Below are 26,774 nucleotides of genomic sequence, written 5' to 3'. Positions count from 1 at the left end.
CTTAATTTTAATGCAAAAGACCTGAGTCTCAGACAATTCAGTGTCTCGATGTGCACAACTCTTTTTTTTTTGACGAAGTCTCGCTCTGTCGCCCAGGCTGGAATGCAGTGGCGCAATCTCGGCTCACGGCAAGCTCCGCCTCTCAGGTTCATGCCATTCTCCTGCCTCAGCCTCCCGAGTAGCTGGGACTACAGGCACCCACCACCATGCCCAGCTAATTTTTTGTATTTTTAGTAGAGACGGGGTTTCACCGTGTTAGCCAGGATGGTCTCAATCTCCTGACCTCGTGATCCCCCCGCCTCGGCCTCCCAAAGAGCTGGGATTACAGGCGTGAGCTACCGCCCCTGGCCGATGTGCACAACTCTTAAGAGTGAGAGACTGGCAGGACTCTGCTTACCAATTCCCTTGCAAAAAATTATTTAATAGAAATGAAGATATTGTCTTTCAATGAGTGTGATGGGAAAGTGCTTTTTGTTTGCATTATGTTAACCATTTTGGAGCCCAGCACATTAAGCATGCTTTTGAAATAACACTAATAATAAGCAAAGAGCTGCAGATTTGAGTTAAATCTTTGACATCTCAAGAAAAAAAAAGTTAGGAAAACATGCCTCACATTTTCTCTCCCTTGTCAGATAAATTGGTGTTCTCTTGATCTTATATTGGAAATGTCTTGCAATTCAAGCCATTATAGAGAGAGAAAACACTTATTTGTCATCACTTCCCTGTGATACTTAGATGTGTTCTGTCAAAGATGATTTTTCAGACATAATTCATCCATGTGAGAATTGCTAATTGTGTTAATTAGTATGTGACAGCTCAGATTTCTCTCGAGGGCCTCCTAATTCTGTGGCTTATTTAAAGGAGAGGGAAACCAATCTATTGTGAAGTAATTGAGATATGGGCATAACATTTCTTCTGCTGAACCTCTTGCCCTAAGTGGTTTTGTAAGATGTTTATCTCAGATGTGGCCAAGAGTGTTTTCATGTGGTCAAGCTTTTTTTTCCTCCTTAAGACTTAATGCAAGCTGTTTCTTATCTGCACTGTCGAAGTTCAAAACTATGTGAAAGCTGAATGTTTTTTATAACCATTTGCAGCAAAACATTGCCTGAATTGTCATGAGGTGCTTTATAGTCTTTATTTATCTCATTAGTGTGAAAGTTTCTGTGGTTTACTGGAGAAACATTAACAGACTTACTAATGGTTTGTTGTCTCTGATCCACTGAGGACATTAGCTTCTAAAATTAAAAAAAAAAGAGAGACAGGAAAAAGAAAAAAGAAAAAAAGGATTCTAAAGCACATCAAGCCCCAAAGCTTTGTACATTATTATGAAACTGTGTTTCTATGTTAATGACATTGGGTGGCTACTCATGTAGTTTTCATCAGTAGAAATACTTGGGTTCAATTAGTAGATACGCTAAGTTGATAACAAAGCTCATTCTTGCCTTGGCTCCCAATGCAACTCCCCTCCTTCATCCCCAATATAAAAGACCTCCTCTATTCTCCATAGCAGAAAAGCCTCACTATATTCCAAGGCCTGAATTCCTCCAGGATGCCTTGTCTATTTCTCTAACACAGAAATATGCACTGTTCTCCTGGAAAAAAATTCAAGCACATTTATCATACATTGAAACAAGGACTCAGAGTTAATTGCATAAATCTCCCTACCTGACTATAGAATATATTTTTTCATTCATTTATTTATTTATTCATGGAATCATTTGTACGATTTTTAGACTTTCATATTAGGTCTTTATGTTAGGTACTTTTAAAATTGTTTTCTCTATTGATCACTGCAAAAATCTTTAACATACTTACTAATGTCTCTTTTTTTTTTTACAGAACACTGAAACTCAGGGCTGAAAAAATCAGACAACTTTTCTAAGGACATATGGGTTGTAAATTGTAGAGTTAGGATTTAGGTCTTTCCGACCCAAAAGTTCAAGTTCTGCTGATATTCCACAGTGTTTGGGGACATATTGTCCTATTTATTTTGTCATGGTCATGCTTTAGGTCATTGTCAAAGTAGTTTTTAAATAGGTGGTTAGATATACTGTTTTTTTTTTTTTTTTTTTGTAGATGACTCAGAGGAACAGAGACATTGCCTGTCTAACTATGCCTAATAGAACTAAGAATTCTGTCCAGGCCTTAGATTTTAGATTTTGACCTATTATTTCCTCTGAAGACCTTGTTTGTTTATTTTATTTGTGTTATAAAAGATACTATTAAAAACTCATGACACTGAAACGCAAAAAAGTATTACTTTTAATTTGAAGGGTCACTTTCCAACTGGCTATTATGATGGTTTGCTGAAAGTAAGGCACAAGACAGACCCTGCTCAGTTAGTTTTCTGCATTTCCCCCAATACTCTCACCTCTGACACTGCAACACAATTATCTACTGTTCACCCTCCAGGATGCAGTCAAGAGAGGGTAATCTGAGACTAGAGTGCACTCCTAGAATGACATACTCATCTATAGTTTCTGACCTCAAGTAATGTAATCTCATTTTTTCTGTGGTCATTGTTATAGTTCTCTTGTAATTTACTTCTTTTTTTAACTCAACAATGTATAATATGACTCATCCTTGTTGATCTATGCTGTAGTGCTTTATTCTGACTCACTGCTGCATGGTATTCCAAGGTAAAAGTATACTATGATTAATTAATCCATCATATAGTAAGTGTACATTTTATAATTCTGAATTTAATTTTGTTTATTTACACATTTACCTGCTCTGTTATTCTACAAATAATTTTTGAGGACATATTCTATGGCATGCACTGTTTTAGGCAATGAAGAAATAGCAATAACTGAAGTTATGCTCTCATGAAGCTTACATTCTAAAGTGAAAACACACAAAAAATTGTGAATACACAATATGTCAGATGTGGAAAAAAATAAAGCAGAATAGGGGGTGAGACTGGTTGGACAGGAGAGTATAGCTATTGTATATGGCACAGTTAGGGAAATCTTCATTGATAAGGTGACCATTTAAGTAGAGACCTTAATCTGGTGTTCTCTGAAGAAAAACTATTCCAAACATTATGTAAAGGCCTTCAATAAGTATTGTTCTAGAACATTCAAGGAATGGTAAGTGTACCATTGCACCTAGACTAGGGTGGCTGAGAGAAAAATTGTACAAGATGAGGTCAGAAATGTTATAGGACCTCGTTAACCAAGATAAGATCTTTGCTTTTGTTCGAAGTCTTTGGGAAGATTTGATCAGAAGAGTAACATGATATGAATTACTATTAATAGAATCACTCTGGCTGCTGTGTTGAATATGGACATTAAAGAACCTGGGGCTGAATCAAGGAGTCCAACTGGAAGGTATTGTGAGAATCAACTTCAGAGTTGATGGTAGTTTAGACTAAAGTAGTAAGAAATAAACCAGTTATTTAATATAATAGCGTATGGACATATTAGTGGGTTTGATTTTTCACACCTCCCTGTGTTCATACTGACACTGACTTTGTGCTCAACATGTGACTATTTTGGCTAACAAGGCAATAGTAAATTGAAGTAAACAGGATATTGAAAAAGTACTTGTGTTTTGCTACTTTATCATCACCACAATAGCAACATACCTGGACTAGCATGCTCAAGGGATGTGAGAGATGCAGAGAGCTGAGTCATTCATGCCAAAGTCACCACAGCTAACCACAAGTTGACCACATACACATGAGGGAGCCCAGATGAGATAAGCACAGCTAGGTCCTAATAATCAAGTCTTCTCCATTGGACTGTAGGCTTGAAAAAAATATTAAATGATTATTGCTTTAAGTTTTGAAGTCATTTGTTATGCAGCATTAGCTAACTGATACACATATTATGAAGTCAGAGGAGATAAGTGAAGTGCTAATGGAAATTTGAAAATTATTTTCCATTTACTTCTATTTATTTCCAGACATAGAAAATAAAGTCAATGGCTAAAAATGAGGATCAGAGATTTTGAAGAGTGAAGAGAAGGTATAAAATATCCATATAATAGAATGGAAAAGGGAAAAAAACCTTAGGAGAATTCAGTACTATCATAAATTGATACCAAGATCCTATTGTGTTTTCCTGTGGACATATTCCACTGTGTGAGATAGGTGAGGAGGAGGTAGAGACTTCGATTTTTATCCAGGCTGGCTCTTTGTTTTTGTTTTTGAAAAAGGGGGAGATAGTGTCAGGACTCGGTAAACATTTTCTGTAAAGAGTAAAGTCATAAATATTTTAGACTTTGCAGGCCAGATAGTCTCTGTTGTGACTACTGAACTCAGCCATTGTAGCATAAAACCCGCCATAGAAAACGTGTAAACAAAAGAACATGGCTCTGTAGTGCAACAAAACTTTATTTACAAAACAGGTGGGCGGCATCAGGTCTAGGGAGTTGAAGGTGTCTGGAAGGGAATGATTATAACGACTATGTCATCAAATGTAGGCAAGAAAGATAATTCAGGGCATGGAGAATTAACACTCTTGCAAGTGTCAGTTGGTGCAAATGTGCATGAGTTTGTGTGTGTTTGTCTTGGAGTATTATGCTTTTCTTTAACATTATTCAATAATGATAGTGTTTGTTGTCTTTACTGTTTACACCATTTTATTCTTCCAATAGCAGAGTAGGAAAACTTCTCCATATCCTTGCCAACAATTAGTACTCATCCTTTTTAATTTTTTTTTGCTATTTTTGGGCTACAAAATGGTATTTTTTGTCATTTTAATACAATAGTTTCTTGGCTCACCATTTTTTCTTACATATTATATCTGCCATTGTGTTCAATACTAATAAACAATATGCAATAAATGGAAGTACAGACAAGCCCCATGCACAGGACCCAGGCTATGTTCATTGCTAGTCAGACCTGTGTAAGAGACAGACATGTGGTTGAATATTATATTTTGCCTCTAATGCAAATAGTGTTGCAAGCACTTTTGACAGTCACATTATTGTAAAAATAGTTCATTCTAAAAAATTTAAAAAACAGAAAATGTGACAAAAATACAATAAATTCATTCTGAATTCCACCACACAGCAATATCAATGTTTGATTATCGTGTGTGTGTGTGTGTGTGTGCTCAAGCACACACACACACTCTCAGTATTCATTGCATACAATATAGATGCTGCTGTACTTTACAAAGAAGAAACTTCTGCAACTAGCAATTCTATAACCACATTCTAATTGTTTGCAAACTTAGTGACACCTAGCTTGATTTTTATTAGATAGTATTACTATCTCTCATAAGGTTTATGTTTCAGAGTACCTCAAGGTAATTGTAAGAGATGCATGGATCCTGGGCAGGCATCGGATGAATTCCTACTCCTGTCGCTTATCAGCTAGGTGATAGTATACAAAAGTCAATGGTGGAGTTTTATTGATGGCACGCTAATTCCTGGGAATTGTTCTAAGCACCTTCTCCATGTTATCTCCTGTAATTCTCACAACAACGCAGTGAAGTAGGTAATATCATCTCTATCTAACATGAACACATCTTGGTACTAATACACCTACTCTCAGTAGATTTACTTGAAAAAAAAAGGGCAATAATAACTTCCAGATAGAGAAAATAATACACAATAGTCAAGTCTAAACCACTGAGCACTGTACCTGGCCCAGGGTATATACTCAGGAAATAATCATCCCTTTTCCTCCTTCTGATGAGGAATCAGGTCTTTTCAACAAATACCTCAATTATCTGTACAACCATCTAACTTTAAAAAAAAAATAGCCATGGGAAGAGAAGAGAAATCACGCAGAAATCAAGGTGACATTGTCATTGCTCTCACAACCTTTTGATTTTATGGTCAGACAGGGGTTCTTATAGAATTGATGCTCTCAGAGGGTATGAATCTGAATCAGACCATATACATTTACCAACTTTGGCCTCAAATGTACTTGCCATGGAAAGACAATCTCCCAAATCTAATGCGAAGACTAGAAGGGCTTTGTCTGAAACAGACATCAGCATATAAGTTGTCCCAGAATCACACCCGGGCAAGGACTTGAGTACCTTTCATTTAGGTGTGAGGAGAAAGCTCCATAAATGAGTGGGGAATTGAGAGAAGCAGGGAAGGAAGAGAACAAATAACGCATTGATGAGCAAGTCACTGCTATGGGCAGGTGAAGATCTATACCATTGAAGACCCAGGAAGACTGCACAGAGACCATTGCTGAATTGAATTATCCCACCCCCAGGTAGTATGCTTCTGTCCATCATCAGTTGAGGACTATTCTCAGGGGAGTTGCTCTCTGGCATTCTGGCTTGCCTCTGCCCTGCTTGTAGGCAGACCCCATGCTCTGATTAGCAAAGACCTCAGAAAAAGAGTCATGTCTTTGGGAGGCTGAGGCGGGCGGATCACGAGGTCAGGAGATCGAGACCATCCTGGCTAACATGATGAAACCCGTCTCTACTAAAAATACAAAAAATTAGCTGGGTGTGGTGGTGGACGCCTGTAGTCCCAGCTACTCAGGAGGCTGAGGCAGGAGAATGGCGTGAACCTGGGAGGCAGAGCTTGCAGTGAGCCGAGATCGCGCCACTGCACTCCAGCCTGGATGACAGATTGAGACTCCGTCTCAAAAAAAAAAAAAAAAAAAGACTCATATGTATTATCAGAGGAAAGGCCCTGGGTAAAGAAAAGGTGAGTAATGAAGGGATAAGGAGAAAGGCACAAACAGCCCTGCTACAAATAAAGGAGGGGTCTTCTGGGTTTGGGATAGCAGGATATAAAATATGGCCAAGAATATAGCTTCATTTCAATTGCATTATAAATATAATTACCAACACAAACAAAAAGTTCCTCTAATATGTAGGAGGAGAATGAACAGCTATTAAGCCAGAGGATGTAACATCATGGGAACAGGTTTTGGGCTCTTTTCCTTGAGACTTTTTTTAAAACAATATGCAGCACAGTGATTTTAGCAAACAAGGAACTAGGCCAAATGACCTTTCCTATGTGAAGAAATTTCATATGTGTCTTATATTAAGAGATTCTAAAATGTTTAATAAGCTAAACAAAGTATCAATATATCAAACTCCCCCATTTTCATTTACTATATCTGTTTTCAATATAATGTATTTAATTGCAAATATATACTATGTAGTTTTTAATAATGGTTTTAATAGCCCAGTCTTCAATGTCTTGCTTTTCTTTTTTCAACTTTTATTTTAGATACAGAAGGTACATATGCAGGTTTGTTACACCCTGCATATATATTGCACCCAGCTAGTGAATAGTACCCAATGGGTAGTTTTTTGACCCACATCCCTCCTACCTGCCTCTCCTCTCTAGTAAGCCATAGTGTCTATTACTCTCATGTTAATGTTCATGTGTGGCAATGTTTAGCTCCCACACGTAAGTGAGAATTTGTGGTATTTGGTTTTCTGTTCTTGCATTAATTCACTTAGGAAAATGGTCTCCAGCCCCATCCACGTTGCTGTGAAGGATATGACTTCATTCTTTTTAAGGACTGCATAGTATTCCATGGTGTATGTGTACCAGATTTTCTTTATCCAATCCACCATTGATGGGCACTGAGGCTGAGTCCATACCTTTGCTATTGTGAATAGAGAAGCAATAAACATAAATGCATATATCTTTTTGGTATAATAATCTATTTTCCTTTGGGCCTATTCCCAGTAAAAGGATTACTATGTCAAATGATAGTTCTATTTTAAATTCTTTCAGACATCTCCAAAGTACTTTCCACACTGGCTGGACTAATTTACATTCCCACCACCCATGTGTAAATGTTCCCTGTTCTTCACACCCTTGCTAGTATCTGTTGTTTTTTCACTTTTAATAATAGCCATTCTAATTGGTGTGAGATGGTATCTCACTGTGGTTTTGATTTGCATTTGTTTGATGATTAGAGAGAATGAACATTTTGCATATGTTTGTTGCCTGGTGGTATATCTTCTATTAAGAAGTGTCTGTTCATATCTTTTGCTCATTTTTTAACGGAGTTATTTGTTTTTTGCTTGTTGATTTGTTTAAGTTCCTTACAGATTCTGGATATTAGACCTTCGTCAGCAGCACAGTTTGAAAATATTTTCTCCCAGTCTGGAGAGAACTCCCAGTTGCAGTTGCTTGTGAGGACTTCGCCAAAAATTCTTTGCCAAGGCCAATGTCAAGAAGGGTATTTCCCAGGTTTTCTTCTAGGATTTTTAATAGTTTGAGGTCTTACATTTAAATTATGAATCCATCTCGAGTTAATTTTTGTATACGGTGAAAGTATGAGTCTAGATTCAATCTTCTGCATATGGCTAGTCAGCTATCCCAGCGACATTTATTGAATAGGTGGTCCTTTCCCCATTACTTGTTTTTGTCAGCCTTGTCAAAGATAAGATGGTTATAAATGTGCAGCTTTACACGGTCTTGGAAACTATACTATGCTGTTTTGGTTACCATAGCCTTATAGTATAGTTTGAAGTCAGGTAGTGTGATGCCTCCAGCTTTATTCTTTTTGCTTAGGATTCCTTTGCCTATATGGGCTCTTTATTTAGTTCCAGATCAACTTAAAAATTTCAGTTTTACCCTGGAAGAAACCCTAGTTACTACCATTCAGGACATACGCATGGGCAAGGACTTCATGACTAAAACACCAAAAGCAATGGCAACAAAAGCCAAAATAGACAAACTAAAGAGCTTCTGAACAGCAAAAGAAACTACCATCAGAGTGAACAGGCAACCTACAGAATGGGAGAAAATGTTTGCAATAAACCCATCTGACAAATGGCTAAAATCTAGAATCTACAAAGAACTTAAACAAATTTACAAGAAAAAATCAAACAACCCTATCAAAAAGTGGGCAAGGGATATGAACAGACACTTTTCAAAAGAAAACATTTATGCAGCCAACAGACACATGAAAAAATGCTCGTCATCACTGGCCATCAGAAAAATGCAAATCAAAACCACAATGAAATATCATCTCACACCAGTTAGAATGGCGATCATTAAAAAGTCAGGAAACAACAGGTGCTGGAGAGGATGTGGAGAAATAGGAACACTTTTACACTGTTGGTGGGAGTGTGAACTAGTTCAACCATTGTAGAAGACAGTGTGGCGATTCCTCAAGGATCTAGAACTAGAAATACCATTTGACCCAGGCATCCCATTACTGGGTATATACCCAAAGGAGTATAAATCATGCTACTATGAAGACACATGAACACGTATGTTTATTGTGGCACTATTCACAAGAGGAAAGACTTGGAACCAACCCAAATGTCCATCAATGATAGACTGGATTAAGAAAATGTGGCACATATACACCATGGAATACTATGCAGCCATAAAAAATGATGAGTTCATGTCCTTTGTAGGGACATGGATGAAGCTGGAAACCATCATTCTGAGCAAACTATCGCAAGGACAGAAAACCAAACACCACATGTTCTCGCTCATAGGTGGGAATTGAACAATGAGAACACTTGGACACAGGATGGGGAACATCACACACCGGGGCCTGTCGTGGGGTAGGGAGATGGGGGAGGGATAGCATTAGGAGAAATACCTAATGTAAATGACAAGTTAATGGGTGCAGCAAACCAACACGGCACATGTATACATATGTAACAAACCTGCACGTTGTGCACATGTACCCTAGAACTTAAAGTATAATTTTTTTAAAAAGGCAGAAAAAAAAATTCAGTTTTATCTAATTCTATGAAGAATGGCATTGGTAGTTTGATAAGACTATAATTTAATCTGTACATTGCTTTGGGAAATACGGACATTTTAACAGTATTAATTTTTCCAATCCATGAGCATGAAATGTTTTTCCATTTACTTGTGTCATCTCTGATTTCTTTCAGCAGTGTTTTGTAATTCTCCTCGTAGAGATCTTTCTTCTACTTAGTTAGCTTTATTCCTAGGTATTTCATTTTCTTTATGACTATACTAAGTGGAATTATGTTATTGATTTGACTCTCAGCCTGGACATTATAGATGTATGCAAATGCTGCTGATGTTTGTACATTGATTTTGTATTCTGAAACCTTATAAAATTGTTTATCAGCTCTCGTAGCCTTTTGACAGAATCTTTAGGGTTTTCTAGGTATAGAATCATATAGTCAGTGAAAAAAGATAGCTTGATTTTTTCTTTTATATTTGCATGCCTTTTATTTCTTTCTCTGGCTTGATTGCTTAGGCTAGGACATCCAGTACTATGTTGAACAAGAGTGATGAGAGTGGGCACCCCTGTCTTGTTCCACTTTTCAAAGGGAATTGTTCCAGCCTTTGTTAATTCAGTATGATGTTGGGTATGGTTTTGTCATAGATGCCTATTATTTTTCTGAAGTGTATTCCTTTGATGCCTAGTCCATTTAGGATTTTTTTTTTATCATGAAGGGATGTTGGATTTTATTGTAATTATTGAGATGATCATATGGTTTTTGCTTTTAATTCTGTTTATGTGGTGAATCACATTTATAGATTTGCATATATTAAAGCAGCCTTGCATCCCCAAAATAAAGCCTACTTGATTGTGGTGTATTAACTTTTTAATTTGGTTTGCTAGTATTTTGTTGAGATTTTTTGCATCTATGTCCAGCAGGGATATTGGCCTGAAGTTTTCTTTTTCCACTGTGTCTCTGCTAGACTTTGTTATTAGTCTGATACTGGTTTTATAGAATGAGTGAGAAAGAAACTCTACTGCTCAAATTTTTGGAATATTTTCAGGAGGACTGGTACCAGTTCTTCATATGTCTGGTAAAATTCAGCTATGAGTCTATGTGGTCCAGAGCTTTTTTTGGTTGGTAGGGTTTTTTTTTGAATTACCAATTCTCTTTAAATCTTGACATTGGTCTATTTATGGTTTCAATCTCTTTCTTATTTGATCTTGGGATTTTGTGTGTTTCCAGGAAATTAGTCATTTTCTCTAGATTTTCTAATTCATGTGCATAGAATTGTTAATGGTATTCTCTGAAGGTCTTCTGTATTTCTATGAGACTGGTTGTAAAGTCATCTTTTTCATTTTTAATTGTACTTATTTGGATCTTTGTTTTCTTTATCTTGCTAGCAGTCTATCAATCCTGTTTACTTTTTCGAAGAACCAACTTTTGATTTTATTTATCTTTCCTATGGATTTTTGCATCTCAGTTTCATAAAGTTCCTCTCTAATTTTAGATATTTCTTTTCTTCTGCTAGCATTAGGGTTCATTTGTTTTTTTCTCTAGTTCCTTTAGGTAAAAAGTTAGTTTGTTAATTGAGATCTTTTTATCTTCCTGATGAAGACATTTAACACTATAAACTTTCTTCTTATCACTGCTTTAGCTATATCTCAGAGATTTTGTTAAGTTGTGTTCCTATTTTCATTAATTTCAAATTACTTTTAAAATTTTTGCCTTAATTTCAATATTCACTTTTCCGTTATTTAGGAGGAAGTCGTTTAATGTTCATGAGTGTGTATAGTTTTGAGAAATCTTCTGTGGTTAATGAGTGTGCTTGGTATAATTTCAATATTTTTGAATTAATTGAGACTTGTTTGATGAGCAAGCATTTGGTTAGAATATGTTGCATGTGCAGATGAGAAGAATGTATACTCTGTGGTTGTTGGGTGGAGTGTTTTATACATGTCTATTAGGTCCAATTGATCAAGTGTCAAGTTTAAATTCAAGTTTCTTTGTTAGTTTTCTAACACAATGATCTCTCTAATGCTGCTGTCAGTGGGGTGTTGAAGCTGCTACTATTATTGTGTGGTTGTCTATAGATGTGTGTGTGTGTGCGTGTGTGTGTATGTTTTCTTCTTGTTAAACCATATCTTTTATCATTATGTAATCCTTTTTCCTTCTTATTTTTTATTGGTTTAAAATCTGTTTTATCTGATATAAGAATAGCAACTTCTGCTCTTTTGTGTTTTCCATTCGCATGGTAGATCTTATTCCATCCCTTTCCTTTGAGTCTGTGGGTGTTACTCATGTGAGGTAGATCTCTTGAAGACAGGAGATGGTTGGGTCTTATCTTTTTATCCAGCTTGGCACTCTATGTCTTTTAAGAGGGACATTTAGCCCATTTACATTCAGGGTTAATATTGATATGTGAGATTTGATCCTGTCATCACCTTGTTATCTGGTTGTTATGCAGATTTGATTATGTGATTGCTTTGTAGTGCTATGCGCTATGTGCTTAAGTGCGGTTTTGTGGTTACTGGTGCCATTCTTTTTGTTCCTTGTTTAGCACTCCCTTAAGTACCTCTTGTAAGACTGGTCTAGTTAAAATGTATTCTCTCAGCATTTGCTTGTCTGAGAAAAATTTTATTTCTCCTTCACTTATGAAGCTTTGTTTGGTGAGATATTAAATTCTTGGTGAATCTCTTTCATTTAAGGATGCTGAAAATAAGCGCACAAAATCTTTGACTTGTAAGGTTTCTGCTGAAATGTCTGATGTTATCCTGAGTGAGTTTACTGTTCTCTCTAGCTGCCTTTAAGATTTTTTTTCTTTTGCATTGGCCTAAGTAAATTTGATGACTATGTACCTTGGGGATAGTTATCTTGTTTAGTATCTAGCTGAGGCTTCCCGTATTTCTTGGATTTGCATGTCAACCTCTCTAGTGAGATTAGGAAAATTTTCATGGACTATATCCTCAAATATATTTTCCAAGTTGTTCATTGTCTCTTTTCCTCAGGAATGCCAAAGAATTGTAGATTTGGTGTCATTATATAATCTCATATTTCCCAGAGGTTTTGTTAATTTTTTTTAATTCTTTTTTTCTTTGTTTTTGTCTGACTGGGTTGATTCAAAGAACCAGCCTTCAAACTCACAGATTCTTCCTCAGCTTCATCTATTCCGCTGTTAACACTTCCAATTGTGTAATGAAATCCTTATAGGGAATTTTTTAGCTCTAGAAGTTCAGTTTGTTTTTTTTCTTAAAGTGGTTATTTTGTCTTTTAGCTCTTGGATCAATTTATTAGACTCCTTGAATTCCTTGGATTGGGTTTTAATTTCTTCCGAATCTCGGTGAGTTTCCTTGCCATTCAGATTTGGAATCCTATGTCTGTCATTTCATACATTTCCTACGGGTTAAGAACCATTACTGAGGAGCTAGTGGACTCATTTTGAAACAAAGTAACACTCTGACGGAGTGAATTGCCAGAGTTCTTGGGCTGGTTCTTTCTCATCTGGGAGGATTGATGTTAACTGTGGTGTAATTTGAGTATAGTCAGTTGGCTTCATTTCTGAATGTTTTCAGAAGGCCAAGTCTCTGTGTAAGGTATTTATTTTTGGCTGAATTATTGCCCTTGGTTTCACAGAAGAGTATATTAGCCAAGTATTTTTTTTGTGTTGTAGTTTGGGCTGTAATCCAAGAGATGGCGCTTAAGAGTAATGGCCAATGGATAAACTCAGCCACAGGGGTCCTTTATATTTCCTTGGAGTTTGCCAGCTGTGCTCTGTGATGCAGCTGCTAGAGAGGTGACCCCCCTCGCCAGGTCTGCTCCTGGGCATTGGGGGAGGCCCCCTCCGGTCACTTGCACTGGGTCCATGTTTCTTTTGTTAGGTAGTCTGGGCTGCAGGGTTCCCTTGGGCAGAGGGCAAAGCAGAGAGATAGGCCACACCTTTTCCAGGCCAGCTCACAGGAGGGAGTGATGCTCAGCCTCCCCAGCAGCCCAGAAACCCTTACGACTCACCCCCTCAGTGCTCTCAGAGTGTGAGTTCCCCTCCTGCTTGACTGCTGGCCGCAGATCTTGGCTTGGCACTCCTGAGCTGTACACCATAGCCATGGGGCGAGCTCAGGCTTTTTGTTGCCTCTCCATCTTGGGGACAGAAGAGACTGTGGCAGCAGCAATACAGAGGGCCTGTCAGTTGCTTCTGGGAGCTCCATCCCTGAAACTCAGAGCCATGGCTGATGGGAGCGATCAGCCACAAGAAATAAGGCAGCTGTGCTGCAGGCCCAAGCTGGAGGGACCTTGCCTAGTGAAGACATCACTGCCTGGTGTCTTTGCAGATAAGACAGTCTGGCCTACTCTCTGTCTTGCTGAAGGGCAGCTACATGAGCTGTAGCACTGGAAAGCAATCAGCCTCTTTGTTCCCTCTCTAGCCTGGGGGAAGCAAGGGCAGGTACCGCTATGGCAGCAATGGCAGAGAGCCTGTCAGATGACTCCCTGAACCCCACCCCAGAGAAGTGCAGAGTCGTTGCCAACTGAAGTGATCAGGGACGGGTGGATTGGCTGAGCTGGGGGCCGAGGCCAGGAAGCCCTGCCAAGTGAGGAGTAGCAGGGGCAGGGACCCACATGGAAAACAGTCTGGCAGCTTTTCAGTATGGCAGCTGCGGGGCGCTGGAGTCCTGTAACAATTCTTGGGCTTTTCACTCCCTCCCCAGCCTGAGGGAAGGTGGGGCAGGAACCCTGGCAGCAACAATCACTGAGGGTCTGTTGGTTACTTCTGGTAGCTCTATCCCAGAGAAATGCAGGGCTGCAACAGACCAGAGTGCTCAGGCCGGGAGGGGAGGCCTGCACTAGGGACCCAGGGGCCTGTGGGCCTTGCTGGGTGAGGCACAGTCGGGGTGGGGCCTACAGTCCATTCACTCCTCAGCACCATAGATGAAGCCCCTATCCTAGGGGCACACAAGAGAGCCTGGTCTCCTTTACTGGTGTGGTTACAGCAACTGGTGCCAGGGTGCTCAGGGATCCAAGGCCTGGGGGGCCCATATGGGGCTGAGTGGTGACTCTGCTCAGACTCCAGCGATCTCTCTATGTCAGTCTGGAGGCCCAGGGATTTGAGGGGAATCTCCTTTGCCCAGAGTTGCAAAGGACCATGGCAGAAGTGCGGGTCCCCAGGGGCTCTTACTCACTCAGCCATTTTCTGGTTCCATGCCAATCCCTAGTGGGCAGCAGTCCTGCCTTGCTCCTCTCTGCTCTCTGTGGGTAGTCATTAGTTTCTTGATGTATTACTCCATTCTCACGCTGCTATAAAGAACTGACTAAGACTGTGTAATTTATAAAGGAAAGAGGTTTAATAGGCTCAGTTCCACAGGTCTGGGGAGGCCTCAGGAAACTTACAGTCATGGCAGAAGGGAAAGCAAACACATCCTTCTTCACATGGTGGCAGGAAGAAGAATGAGTGTCCAGCAAAGGAGGAAACCCCTATGGAACCATCAGATCCCATGAAAACTAACCGACTATCACGAGAAGAGGATGGGGAAACTGCCCCCATGATTCAACGATCTCCACCTGGTCCCTCCCACAACACGTGGGGATTATGGGAACCACAATTCAAGATGAGATTTGCGTGGGTACACAGCCAAACCATATCACTTCACGAATCCAAACGTGGCCTCCTGGACAATCCACGTGAAGAGCTAGTGTTTACTTGCCACTTTGTCTCCTCTCCCTGAGAGCAGCACAAGCGAGTCACTCCTAGTCTGCCATCTTGGCACCTCCTCCTGCCCTTCTGACTTCAAATTCCACACTGAGTCATTCCTACCTTGGATAGTTTACATGGGTACCTATCTCCACCCAGAAGCTGTCCATGAGACTTTTGATTATTCAAATTCTATTTTTCATATAACAAAGTGGTTGTCTTATCTTTTCCATTGTTTTAATTGTGGTAGAAAACACACAAAATAAAATTTATCATCTCAAGAATTCCTAAGTGTACAGTTTAGTAGTGTTAAATATATTCACATTATTGGTAATGAATCCCAAAAACATTTATCCTTGCAAAACTGAAACTCTGTATCTATTAGACAACATCTTCCCTTTCCCCTCCTTTTCTCTGCCCCTGGAAACCACCATTCTACTTTGTTTCTGTAAATTTTACCACTCTAGGAACCTCATTTAAGAGGACTCTTACGGCATTTGTCTTTCAGTGACCAGTTTATTCCACTAAGCACATCATCCTTGAGGTTCATCTGCGTTGTAGCATGTGCCAGGACTTCCTGACTTTGTAAAGCTGAATAATACACCATTGCATGAATGCACCACATTTTCTTCATCCCCTTATCTATTGATGGACACTTGAGTTGCTTCCACCTTTTGGCTGTAATGATTGCTGCTATAAATATGATGTGTAATCACTCATTTTTTCAGATGGAAACACAGGCTCAGTAATGTGGATTAAATAGCTTGCCTGGTTCCAATAGCTGCAAGTGGCAGGACGTGGGCTTTGTATTAGTCTGTTCTCATACTGCTAATAAAGACACACCTGAGACTGGGTAATTTATAAAGGAAAGAGGTTTAATGGATTTACAGTTCCACCTGTCTGAGGAGGCGTCACAATCATAGCAGAAGGCAAAGAAGAAGCAAGTCACATCTTACATGGCAGCAGGCAAGGAGAAGTGCCAAGCAAAAGAAGGAAAAGCCCATCAGATCTCATGAGATGTCACTCACTAGCATGAGAACAGCAGTATGGGGGTAACTGCCACCATGATTCAATTACCTCCCACCAGATCCCTCCCACAATGTGTGGGAATTATGGGAACTACAATTCAAGATGAGATTTGGGTGAGGGTACAGCCAAACCATATCAGGCTTCCATCCAGTTACTTTAGTTCAAAGGCCATTCTCGTTTAATTCATTGAATCAATATGACTTTTTTGAACATCTATTACAGCTCGCCCCTAAGGGAGAGGCTGGGGGCAAGGAAGTGAATAAAACAGACACAATCCTTCAATCCTTGGCCTCTTGATGTTTACATTCTACTGAGGGAGACATACAATAGAGTGGCAAACAAAATCACAGATTGTGATAAGTTCTATGAAGAAAAGATGACATGGCTACAGGGGAGGGTAACTGAGGAGCAGGGGTCTTCTTTGTAAGCCACGCCAACGGCACAGCCCTTAAACAGAGGACCCCTGAAGGAAAAGAAGGAGCCAGGCATAAGAGAAGTTGGAAGAGTCTTCCAGGCAGAAGAAGAAGCAAGGCATGAGCCTGGGATGGGAACAGGTTTGGCTTAACCGAGGAATGCACATAACACTCATGTACCTGGACTATACATATAATTACACACTGAAGATAAATAGGGAGACTCATGTACCTGGAGTATACTGAACCAGAATATGATTACACACTGAAGATATATAGGCAGACAGGTGTTAAGCCATACAGGGACTCTACTGAGGATTTTATTCTAAGAGCAACAGGAAGCATTTGAAGGATTTTAAGGAGAAGAGTGCAGTAATCTGACTCGCATTTAGCAATCTGACTCTATTACAGTATTATTAATAATAGTCACTAATATTTATTGTGTACTTAGTCTATATCAGGCATGGGTTTAAGTTTATATTAACTTATTAATTCTTACAACACCTCTAAGAATCTATTATTTTCTGAGACACAGAGAGGTTAAACAATTTTTCCAAAGTCACACAGCTTAAAAGAAATAAAAGTAAGGCCTGAACCTTTGACATTTGATTTGAATAACTACCCACTTTGAGAAGACAGAAAGTCAGTAGTCAGTGAAGTGTTTTGATGCAAAATCTGTTTAGGTTTAGATTTTCTTTTGTTTATTCTCCACAGGCCTAGGGCACAGGGCCTTCTAGACAATAAAGATGGAATACCATCACATATTTTAAAATACTTTCTTTCTTTCTTTCTTTCTTTTTTTTTTTTTTTTTTTTTGAGAAGGAGTCTCGCTCTCTTGCCCAGACTGGAGTACAGTGGAATGAACTCAGCTCACTGCAACCTCCGCCTCCTGGGTTCAAGCCATTCTCCTGCCTCAGCCTCCCAAGTAGCTGAGATTACAGGTGCCTGCCACCTTACACAGTTAATTTTGTATTTAGTAGAGATGGGGTTTCACCATGTTGGCCAGGCTGGTCTTGAACTCCTGATCTCAAATGATATGCCTGCCTCGGCCTTCCAAAGTGCTGGGATTACAGGGATGAGCCACTGCACCCCGCCATAAAATACTTTCTAGTTTGCAAAGTTCATTATTGTGTTTAATCTTCTCAACAGCCCTGTAACAGATTTAAAGTGACTCTCACAGCTCTAACTGTTGGAGCACAGGAGAGAATGCCTCTTCCTCAGACCAGACTCTTCCCTCCATGTGGCAGCAGATCTGCTAAGGTCACACCACTGGTTTTCTTCCCCGTGTCTCACTCATTGCATTTTTGTGGAAGTCAGGAGACATTTTATTGGCATGTGTACAAGGAGAAACTCAAGCTTACTTAACTCATGCATTTCATTTCTTTATTATTATTTGTTGAGATAGAGTCTCACTCTGTTGCCCAGGCTGGAGTGCAGTGGTGTGATCACGGCTCACTGCAGCTTCAACCTCCTGGGCTCAAGAGATCCTCCTACCTCAGCCTCCCAAATAGCTGGGACTATAAGCACACGCCACCATGCCTAGCTAATTTTTTTTTTTTTGCATTTTTTGTGGAAACATGATTTAGCCATGTTGCTGAGGCTGGTCTCGAACTCCTGGGCAGAAGCAATTATCCCACTTTGGCCTCTCAAAGTGCATTTTTCTCTCCCCTTCTTCTTGGCAACTGGCTGGCAACAGATAGCTGGAGACTTCAGTTGCTTTCAGCCATGCAGAAAATTTGGCAATAGTGGCCAGAAGAAGGCTGCCCAGTCCAGGAGTCTGCTAACCGGGGCAATGGATCAGAGTTTGAAGCTTAACTATCTCCAGCCTTCCTCCGGTAAAGGGGATATTTTCACACTCTCATTCTAATCTGGACTTTTTTTTCTTACTTCTCAATTGGTTTAGAACTCAGACAGGGAAAAGAGGCATTACGTCTGCTGCCCTCCTAACTCAAACACTAGACACATAATGGTGACTCAATAGCTTTTGGGTCAGTTCTATTTTTCAGATGTCTAAAGACCTACATCAAGTCACATATCCCAACAATGAGTTGAGATTGCAGCGCATACCTGTCCTCTGCGGCCCAGGGACTTAATGAATCAGTGAATGAACAGACATGTGTAGAGTTCTTGGCTTATCAGAGAACCATCAGTGCCCACCACAACAGCACATGTCTCAAACGGTTTCTCAGAGAACGCTCTCCCCTCCAAGCTGCGAGGTTTTCAGCAAGGCAGTGGTGCCTCTTACTCATGACTCCAATAAGGCAGGTGCCTGGCTCCGGGGACATTTCTTTCAGCTTGTCTAGCCAGAAGCCATACTGACTTCAGGCATCACTAGCCATGTGCCGAATCTGCCATCAATAATTCAGGTAGCTGAGAAGCTGTCTGCTGCTCTGCAAAAACACTGCTCATTCTGCACTCACAGCACCACAATCATGTTGAGGCAACTGCTTCCTTGTCAGGTGGGAGCAGACAGTAAAAACAACGAATGACATTTTCCCTCGTGCAAGAAATAAGTAAAAATAAACACTCTCAATGGTAGATGACATCAGATCACACAGTAATATTATCCAAAGGTCAGAAGGTGGAGCCAAATGTCAAATGCTGCAAGGAACAATTCCTTTTCTGACGTGGGTACCTGTGGTCTCCCCTGATGCCTAATATACTACCAACCACTTGATTGCCCATAGAAAAGATCACAGCCTTAGGAAAATCTTTCTTCGGCTTCATCTCTTGACATTGTATTTTCTTTCTTCTCCTTTGTAACACAAGAAGTGGAAAAAAGGTTTCATTTTCTTATGAAACTAATATTTGGGTACTGGTTAATATATCTGCTTTTACCATTAATAAGAAGCAGAAGTCTGAAATGTTATCCAATTACATTTTTTAAGTTGTTATTGGAAGAATAAAGTGAGATAAAAGATTAGGACTGTGATTATAGTCTACTTCTAGAATAATTATGAAAAAAGCAACAGCATGAACATGTTGTTTGGCTAGTATTCACTCGTCTTTCTTCAGCATAGATCAAGTGATGCTATTTTCCACCTTATAATGTGTGATAACTATCGATTTTATAAGATGTACTGAAGTCATTGTTCACAATGTCTTAAACCTTCTCAAATTTGTATTTTGTTGCCACCACCTTGGACAAAAATCCTAGTAGTCTATCCTTTAATAATCTTCAGAATGTGACATATAAGAATTTTTTTTTAAATGTGATTTCAGGCCACAAACAGTGGCTTATACCTATAATCCCAGCACCTTGGGAGACTGAGGCAGATGGATCACTTGACCCAGGAGTTTGAGACCAGCCTGGGCAACACAGCAAAAACTTGTCTCTACAAAAAAATACTAGAATTAGCTAAGTGTGGTGGTGAGTGCTGGTAGTCCCAGCTTCTCGGGAGGCCAAGGCAGAAGGATCACTTGACCCCAGGAGGTTGAGGCTGCAGTGAGCCGTGATGGCACCACTGCACTCCAGCCAGGGTAAAAGAGTAAGCCCCTATAAAAACAAAAACAAAAACAAAACAAAAACAAAACGGACTTCAATTTAGCATTCTAGATTCATTTTCCAGAATATTTCCCCCTATCTCTATCTTCTTCCCTATGTGACATCCTCAAAGTAGGAAATGTATTTGGTTGGTTTTGCTGCCCAAAGTAGTGTCTAGTAGGCCTTGGGCCACCAGACAGCAGCCTTCACGTCCATTTCACCGTAAATTTCACCGCACACATATTGACCTTTCTTCCTTTCCTGTTCGCAGGCATCTCTGATAGTGGAGTACAACCTGAACGTCAGATCTGCCTAGGGTCCAGAAACAATGGTGTTTTCTTCATCTTTTGCTGCCGAAAAACAATCACCAGGTAGCAATGACTTAGCATAATAGCAGTCATTAGTTTTGTTTATGAATCTGGAGTTTACTGAGCCAAGCTAGGAAGTTCTCACGTGGAGTCAGTCATGAAGATGAAAGCAAGTGGTGTCTGGGCTCCCAGCTGTCTTTACTCACACGCATGGACAGTAACACCTGGGGCTCCTCAGGTCTCTCTCTCTCTCTGTGTACATAGGGGTCTTAGGGTGGCTCCCAGAGAGAAATCTGCAGGGGCCACGTGATGTCTCTTAACCTGGCAGGGGAAGTCACCTGGTATCATTTCTGCCACATTCTTTAAGTCAAGGAAATCCCAAAGCCTGCCCAAGTTCATGAGGAGAGGACATAGATATCACCTCTTGATAGAATGTGTGTCAATGAATGTGTAGACGTAGTTTAAAGCCACCACATATGGTTAGCCATTTACTAAATACCTTCTATGTCTAGATGCTACATTAAACCATGTCATAATCTTATTTGATTCTTTTAGCAACCCCATTGGAAAGGCTGTTTACCCATTTTGGAGAGAGAAAAAGACTTAAAAAGCAGAGTGCTTATATAGCTTCACAGAGCTAAGACGTGTACGTCCCAGTCAAAGCCAGGTTCATCACTATACGATCAGCTTCTTCCCTGCAGCCTCACCAAGCCTAGCATATTGTGGGCTCACTCTCTATATATCTGGCCAATGAATGAGTGAAAGTGTAAATATGGGTTTCAAATTCTGTACTCTTAAGCATTTGATATTACTTCAAAAAACTTAAAATATTACAAACTCCTCTCTTGTGCTCCAGACTGTGTTTTTGTATTTCCAACTGCTGACCCAGGTCTTTTATTTATTCATATCTTAATACAAGTATATCTCCAGCATAGATTTGTCTTAGATTTACAATGGTCCAGACACTTTGCCAGGTGCTAAGGACAACCCCAAGTGGTCCTTGTCATTATGGAGTTTAAATTGAAGAATGGAGGACGGCATTGAAAAAGACATGATCTTCTGAATTAATGAGTTATAGTTGTGATAAATACCACAAACGGTCATCTTGGGATTGTGATCCAAATAGAATTGTTCCCTGATATTAATGGCACTGTTGCTGGGAGTTTCATTATTACAAACGCTAGCTGATGTGCCAGACTAGCTGACGGAATCACCTGTGCTGTGTTACCAGACTCCAGTCAGCTGGGGTTGACCAGGCCCCTTGAGCATTAAGGTTTGCCTCTGGGTGCCTGCTCTATGGTCATTTCATTACTATAATGTGATTATAATGTCATGTTTAACATATCTAATTGATTGATTATTAAAACATGGCTTCTCAACATTGGCACTAGGGACATTTGGGCAAAATAATTATTTGCCACAGAGGCTGTCCTATGCATAGTAGGATGTTTAGCCATGTCCTAGACCTCTACACACCAGATGCCAGAACCACGCACTCCTCTAGCCGCCCAAAATGTCCTCAAGCATTTTCAAATGTCCTCTTGTGGACAAATCTGCTCCCAGTGAGGACCAGTGAGTACAGCAAATAGGTGAAAATTCATGAGTTTCTATTTGTTAGCCGTGAGCCCTTAGACAAGTCGTTTAACCTCCCAAGGCTTAATGATAATGATATCATTTATAAAACAAGAATATGCATAGTGAGCTGCTCACACGGTTTTTGTAAGAATTGTAATAATGTTAGCTAACATTTTTAAATGCTTTGTGTTGGCCCATTCTCCTGCTGCTATGAAGAAATACCCAAGACAGGGTAATTTATAAAGAAAAGAGATTTAATTGACTCACAGTTTCCCACAGCTGGGGGTGCCTCAGGAAACTTACAATCATGGCAGAAGGCACCTCTTCATAGAGTGGCAAGAGAGAGAATTAATGCAAGCAGGGGAAATGCTAGACGCTTATAAAACTATCAGATCTCATAAGAGCTCCTCTCTATCACAAGAACAGCATGGGGGAAACCGCACCCATGATTCAATTACCTCCCACCACATCCCTCCCATGACACATGGGTATTATGGGGAGTAAAATTCAAGATGAGATTTGGGTGGGGACACAGCCAAACTATGTCATACTTGTTTTATTCTAGACACTATTTTAAGTATCTCCATGTATTAACTCCTTGAATACCCACAAAATTCTCTTGAGGTATGATTATTTATTTCCATTTTATATATAAAGAAACTTAGAAAACAAGGAATATACCCAAGGCCACAGAGGTGCTCTGTGCAGCAGATGGAAAGTGAACTCAGGAAGTCTGACTCTAGAATTCAAACACTGTACCCCATTTTTCTGTGATTTGTAATGTGCTTTGGAGAGAGGACCTATTATTTCTAGATACAATGTGCAATATTACCAGCTTATTCCCAATGGCCACGGGTTGCCTCACAAATAAATCCACAAGAGCTACAAAAGTATTTTTAGAAGATAAAGTGACATATGGCTTTAGTAAAAAAAACTAACAATAAAATAATAAATAATATGTTCTCTATTCTTGGCACCATGTTAAGCATTGAAAATACAGACATGAACAAGGGGCAAGACCTGTTCTCAAGCTTCTCAAATTTCCTACTCTAATTTAGAAGGACCAGCCTCTTCCTGTTACATTGCAGGGGCACTGGAGGACTGTGAACGCCAAAGGTAAATATGTGTCCTGAGGCTGTTTGGTCAGAGGGAGTGAGTAAATGCACATGGCCACTGAGTGGCATGAGGACTGTCCGCAGCTTCTGAGAAAGGGTTGGAAGAAAGGGAACCTGGAGACAAGAAGATCAGTGAAAGAAGCTGCTGTAGTATTTGTATTAGTCAGTTTTCACACTGCTATAAAGAACTGGTCCAGACTGGGTAATTTATAAAGGAAAGAGGTTTAATTGGCTCACAGTTCTGCAGGGCTGGGGAGGTTTAAGGAAGCTTACAATCATGGTGGAAGACAAAGGGGAAGGAAGCACCTCCTTCACAAGGTGGCAGGAAGGAGAATGAACACAGGAAGAACTACGAAACACTTATAAAACCATTAGATCTCATGAGAACGCACTCACTATTATGAGGACAGCAATGCGGTAAACCACCCCCATGATTCAGTCATCTCTACCTGGTCTCTCCCTTGACATGTGGGGGATCATGGGGGTTATGGGGATAAACAATTCAAGATGAGATTTTTGGTGGGGACACAGCCACACCTTATCAGTATCCCGACGAGGAAGGGAAGCCTCAATTCAGGCTCTCACAGTAGGAATACAAAGCCATTTGCATGTTTCCAAGGACAGATGAAGCAGAACAGAGATTTGAACACAGGCTGATTCCACAAAGCAGAAGACCTTGCAAGCTACGTGATTTTGGAAAGTTAAACAATATTTCCAAGTTTCAGTTTCCTCATTACAAAAGAGTGATAATAGTGCTAACATATCCAGATGCCATAAAGATTAAATAGGACCAAACCAGAGACTGCATGTAACACAAGACATTTGTGAATTCCCCAATTAATTTTAGGTACTGTTATAATTACTCTAAAGCATTGAGCACAGAATGGGCCTGAAAAATTTGCAGCTTTTTCTTACCCAGCACTCTTTCCAATGCTTCCAGTCTCTCCCTCACTTCCCTGAGGACAATGTTATTGTGAACACTCACCTAATAAAGATGCACAGAAACCTCTTTTTATAGACTGAATCAATGCAAAGCAAAACAGAACCCAAAAAGGCAATGTAATTCTCTTTCGTGTTTTGCAAGTTCCATTGGGATTTCCTTTCCGAAGGAAGACATTCTATTTCTGTTCCAGGAAATAAAGATATTGGAAATAAGAACGTTCCCCCTTAAGATTCGCTATTCAGTAGCTCAGCAGTTTTTCCATTTTATTTTCTCATTTTCCCATATATCATCTGACTTACATTCGCTCTCCGATGTTCTCTTGCCAAGAATAGTTGAATACATTTAAAGAGGAAAAAATAGCCATTCAAACAAATGCATCCAAACCTAATAAATACTGTTTGTTCCTTCAACTCATTCACTCAGCAAAAAATTACTGTGCACCTACTATGTGCCTAGTTTTGTTCTAGCCACTAAGAGAACAGATTTATATTAAAAAAGAAAAAAAAAGGAAAGAAAGGTCTCTGCTATCACAGAGCTTTCACTCCACTGGTGGTGGGGATCAGTGAGGGGAATAAACATAGGTGATACCACTTAGGTAATAATTAAGGTGATCAATGGAATGCAAAGGATAGCAAATTTGGAGACGCAGTGCTTTGTAAGACAGAGAAGGCCAGGCAAGGTCTCTCCACAGAGGTGGTATTTGAGCTAAACTTTTTTGATGGTATTAAAAAGCAAGCCATGGGAAGTTCTGGGAACAGCATGCCTGGTGTAGAGACAGCAGGTGAAGCTCGTGTGCTGAGAAACTGCAGAAGGTCTCTGGCTGGAGTATAGCTGGAGCAAAACGGGGAAGAGAAACCAGGTAGGGGTGACCTTGGAGAGAGGGCAGAGGGCAGGTCACACGAAATCTCCTAAGTTTTGGTAGGAACTTTGGATTCTTATTCTAAAAGAGATTAATGGGGCTTTAAAGAAGAGCCATAGAAGGTGTTGAGGGTATAGACCCATCAGGTTTACATCTGATATGATCAGACTGGCTGGTGTGCAGAGAAGAGAAGCAAGGCAGAGAGGACAGGCTGGAGGCCATTGTACTAGATGCTGATGTGAGCCAGAGATGATGGTGTCCAGATTGGGGCAGCTGTAGAAAAGATGGTAAGAGGTGCTTAGATGTGGGACCACTGGGTGGCAGAGTCCCAGGATTTGCGGACAGACTGTAGGTATCTTGTGAAAGAAATGGAGCCGTAAATATGACCACCAAATGTTTTTGCCTGAGCAGTTGTGGGGAGGGTGGTGTCATTTTCTGAAATGAGAGAGATTAAAGGAGGAGCAGGTTTCAGGGTGCAGAGGTGCAACTTGCAACTCAAGCTGTTTGTTGTAAACAGGTTGAGAGGGCAGCCTATTAGACATCCTAAAAAGATCCTACAGAACCACTCACTAAGTGGGTTCATATGTGGATGGATCAGCAGAGATGTTAGAGATCCAACCTCTGCTAAATCATTTACCAAGTGAGGATTTCCTAACCTTAACCACCTGACCTGCACCTAGCACAGTGCTAACAGGAACTTGGGGAAGAAAAAAACTGAATAAAACACAGCCCCTGCCTTCAAGGTGTTTACAGTGGAGAAAAGACACAGAAATCAATTAGTGATGAACATAATTGAATGAGTTTTTAAAAAGAAGTTTGAAAGTACATGTGCCAAGAAAGAACAGGAGGTAAGTGACAGAGTGACCATTTTGCAAGACTCTGAAAGGGGATAGAAGAAGCTGAGTTGGGTGTTACAAAATGAACTGGAGTTCACAGCTTGGGAAAACAGAGGAAGATGGAAGAGAACACTCAGAAGTCAATGTAGGTGTGGAAAGGCTGGTGCTGGATACTCCACATAGTCCTGTATGTGTGGTGAAGAAGACCAAAAGATTGGTTTAAGACAAGATTTGAAAACTGCAGAGGCCCAAATATATGAAGTCTGCAGAAGGAGCCTGTATTAGTGAGGGTTCTCTAGAGAAACCAGAATGAAATATAAATATGTATGTGTAAGTAGTTATTATAAGGCATTTACTTACATGATTATGGAAGCTGGCAAGTCCAAAATCCGTAGTGTGGGCCAGCAGGCTGGAGACCCAGAAGTGTGGATGGTATAGATGAAGTCCAAAGGCCATATGCTGGAGAAGCCCCTCTTGCTCAGGAAGACCTGTGTTTTTGTTCTATGCAGGCCTCCAGCTGATTGGATGAGGCCCACTCACATTATGGAAGACAATCTGCTTTAATCAAAATTTACTGCATTCAATGTTAATCTCATCCAAAAACATCCTCCTTAAATTGACACATAAAATTAACCATCACTGAGCCCAGTGCAGGATTTGAAAAGAAACAATCAGTATCTAAAACCCAATCTTACCATGCTAGTTGAGAGAACCTGGAAAACAATTACAATACTATTTATTGTGTGATGGAGACTAACCCGGAAAACTATCACAACACTGACTGTTTATTGTGTGATTGAGACTATAGGAATCATTTTATTTTAACTCATTCAATCCTTGCAGCAACCCACTAACAGAAGTATTGAGAATATCATTTTACAGAGGAGCAAACTGTACTTAATCTTTCCAAGGACAGATGAAGCAGAA

General features: G+C 40.0%; 1 long non-coding RNA gene across 2 annotated transcripts in view; it reads right to left on the bottom strand.

Annotated features, from left to right (window-relative positions):
• The window catches only part of LOC129398648 (uncharacterized), a 258,989-nt gene extending 232,616 nt beyond the window's left edge, over positions 1–26,373 (bottom strand). For both annotated transcript variants that reach the window (XR_010113036.1, XR_008626517.2), the window contains exon 1: positions 26,208–26,373. This is a non-coding gene — a long non-coding RNA (uncharacterized LOC129398648). The remainder of the gene's footprint in view (positions 1–26,207) is intronic.
• Positions 26,374–26,774: the final 401 nt, after the last annotated feature.

This window comes from Pan paniscus, chromosome 7, assembly GCF_029289425.2.
Source record: "Pan paniscus chromosome 7, NHGRI_mPanPan1-v2.0_pri, whole genome shotgun sequence".
NCBI lineage: Eukaryota > Metazoa > Chordata > Mammalia > Primates > Hominidae > Pan > Pan paniscus.
This window is presented reverse-complemented; position numbering and strand designations above follow the sequence as displayed.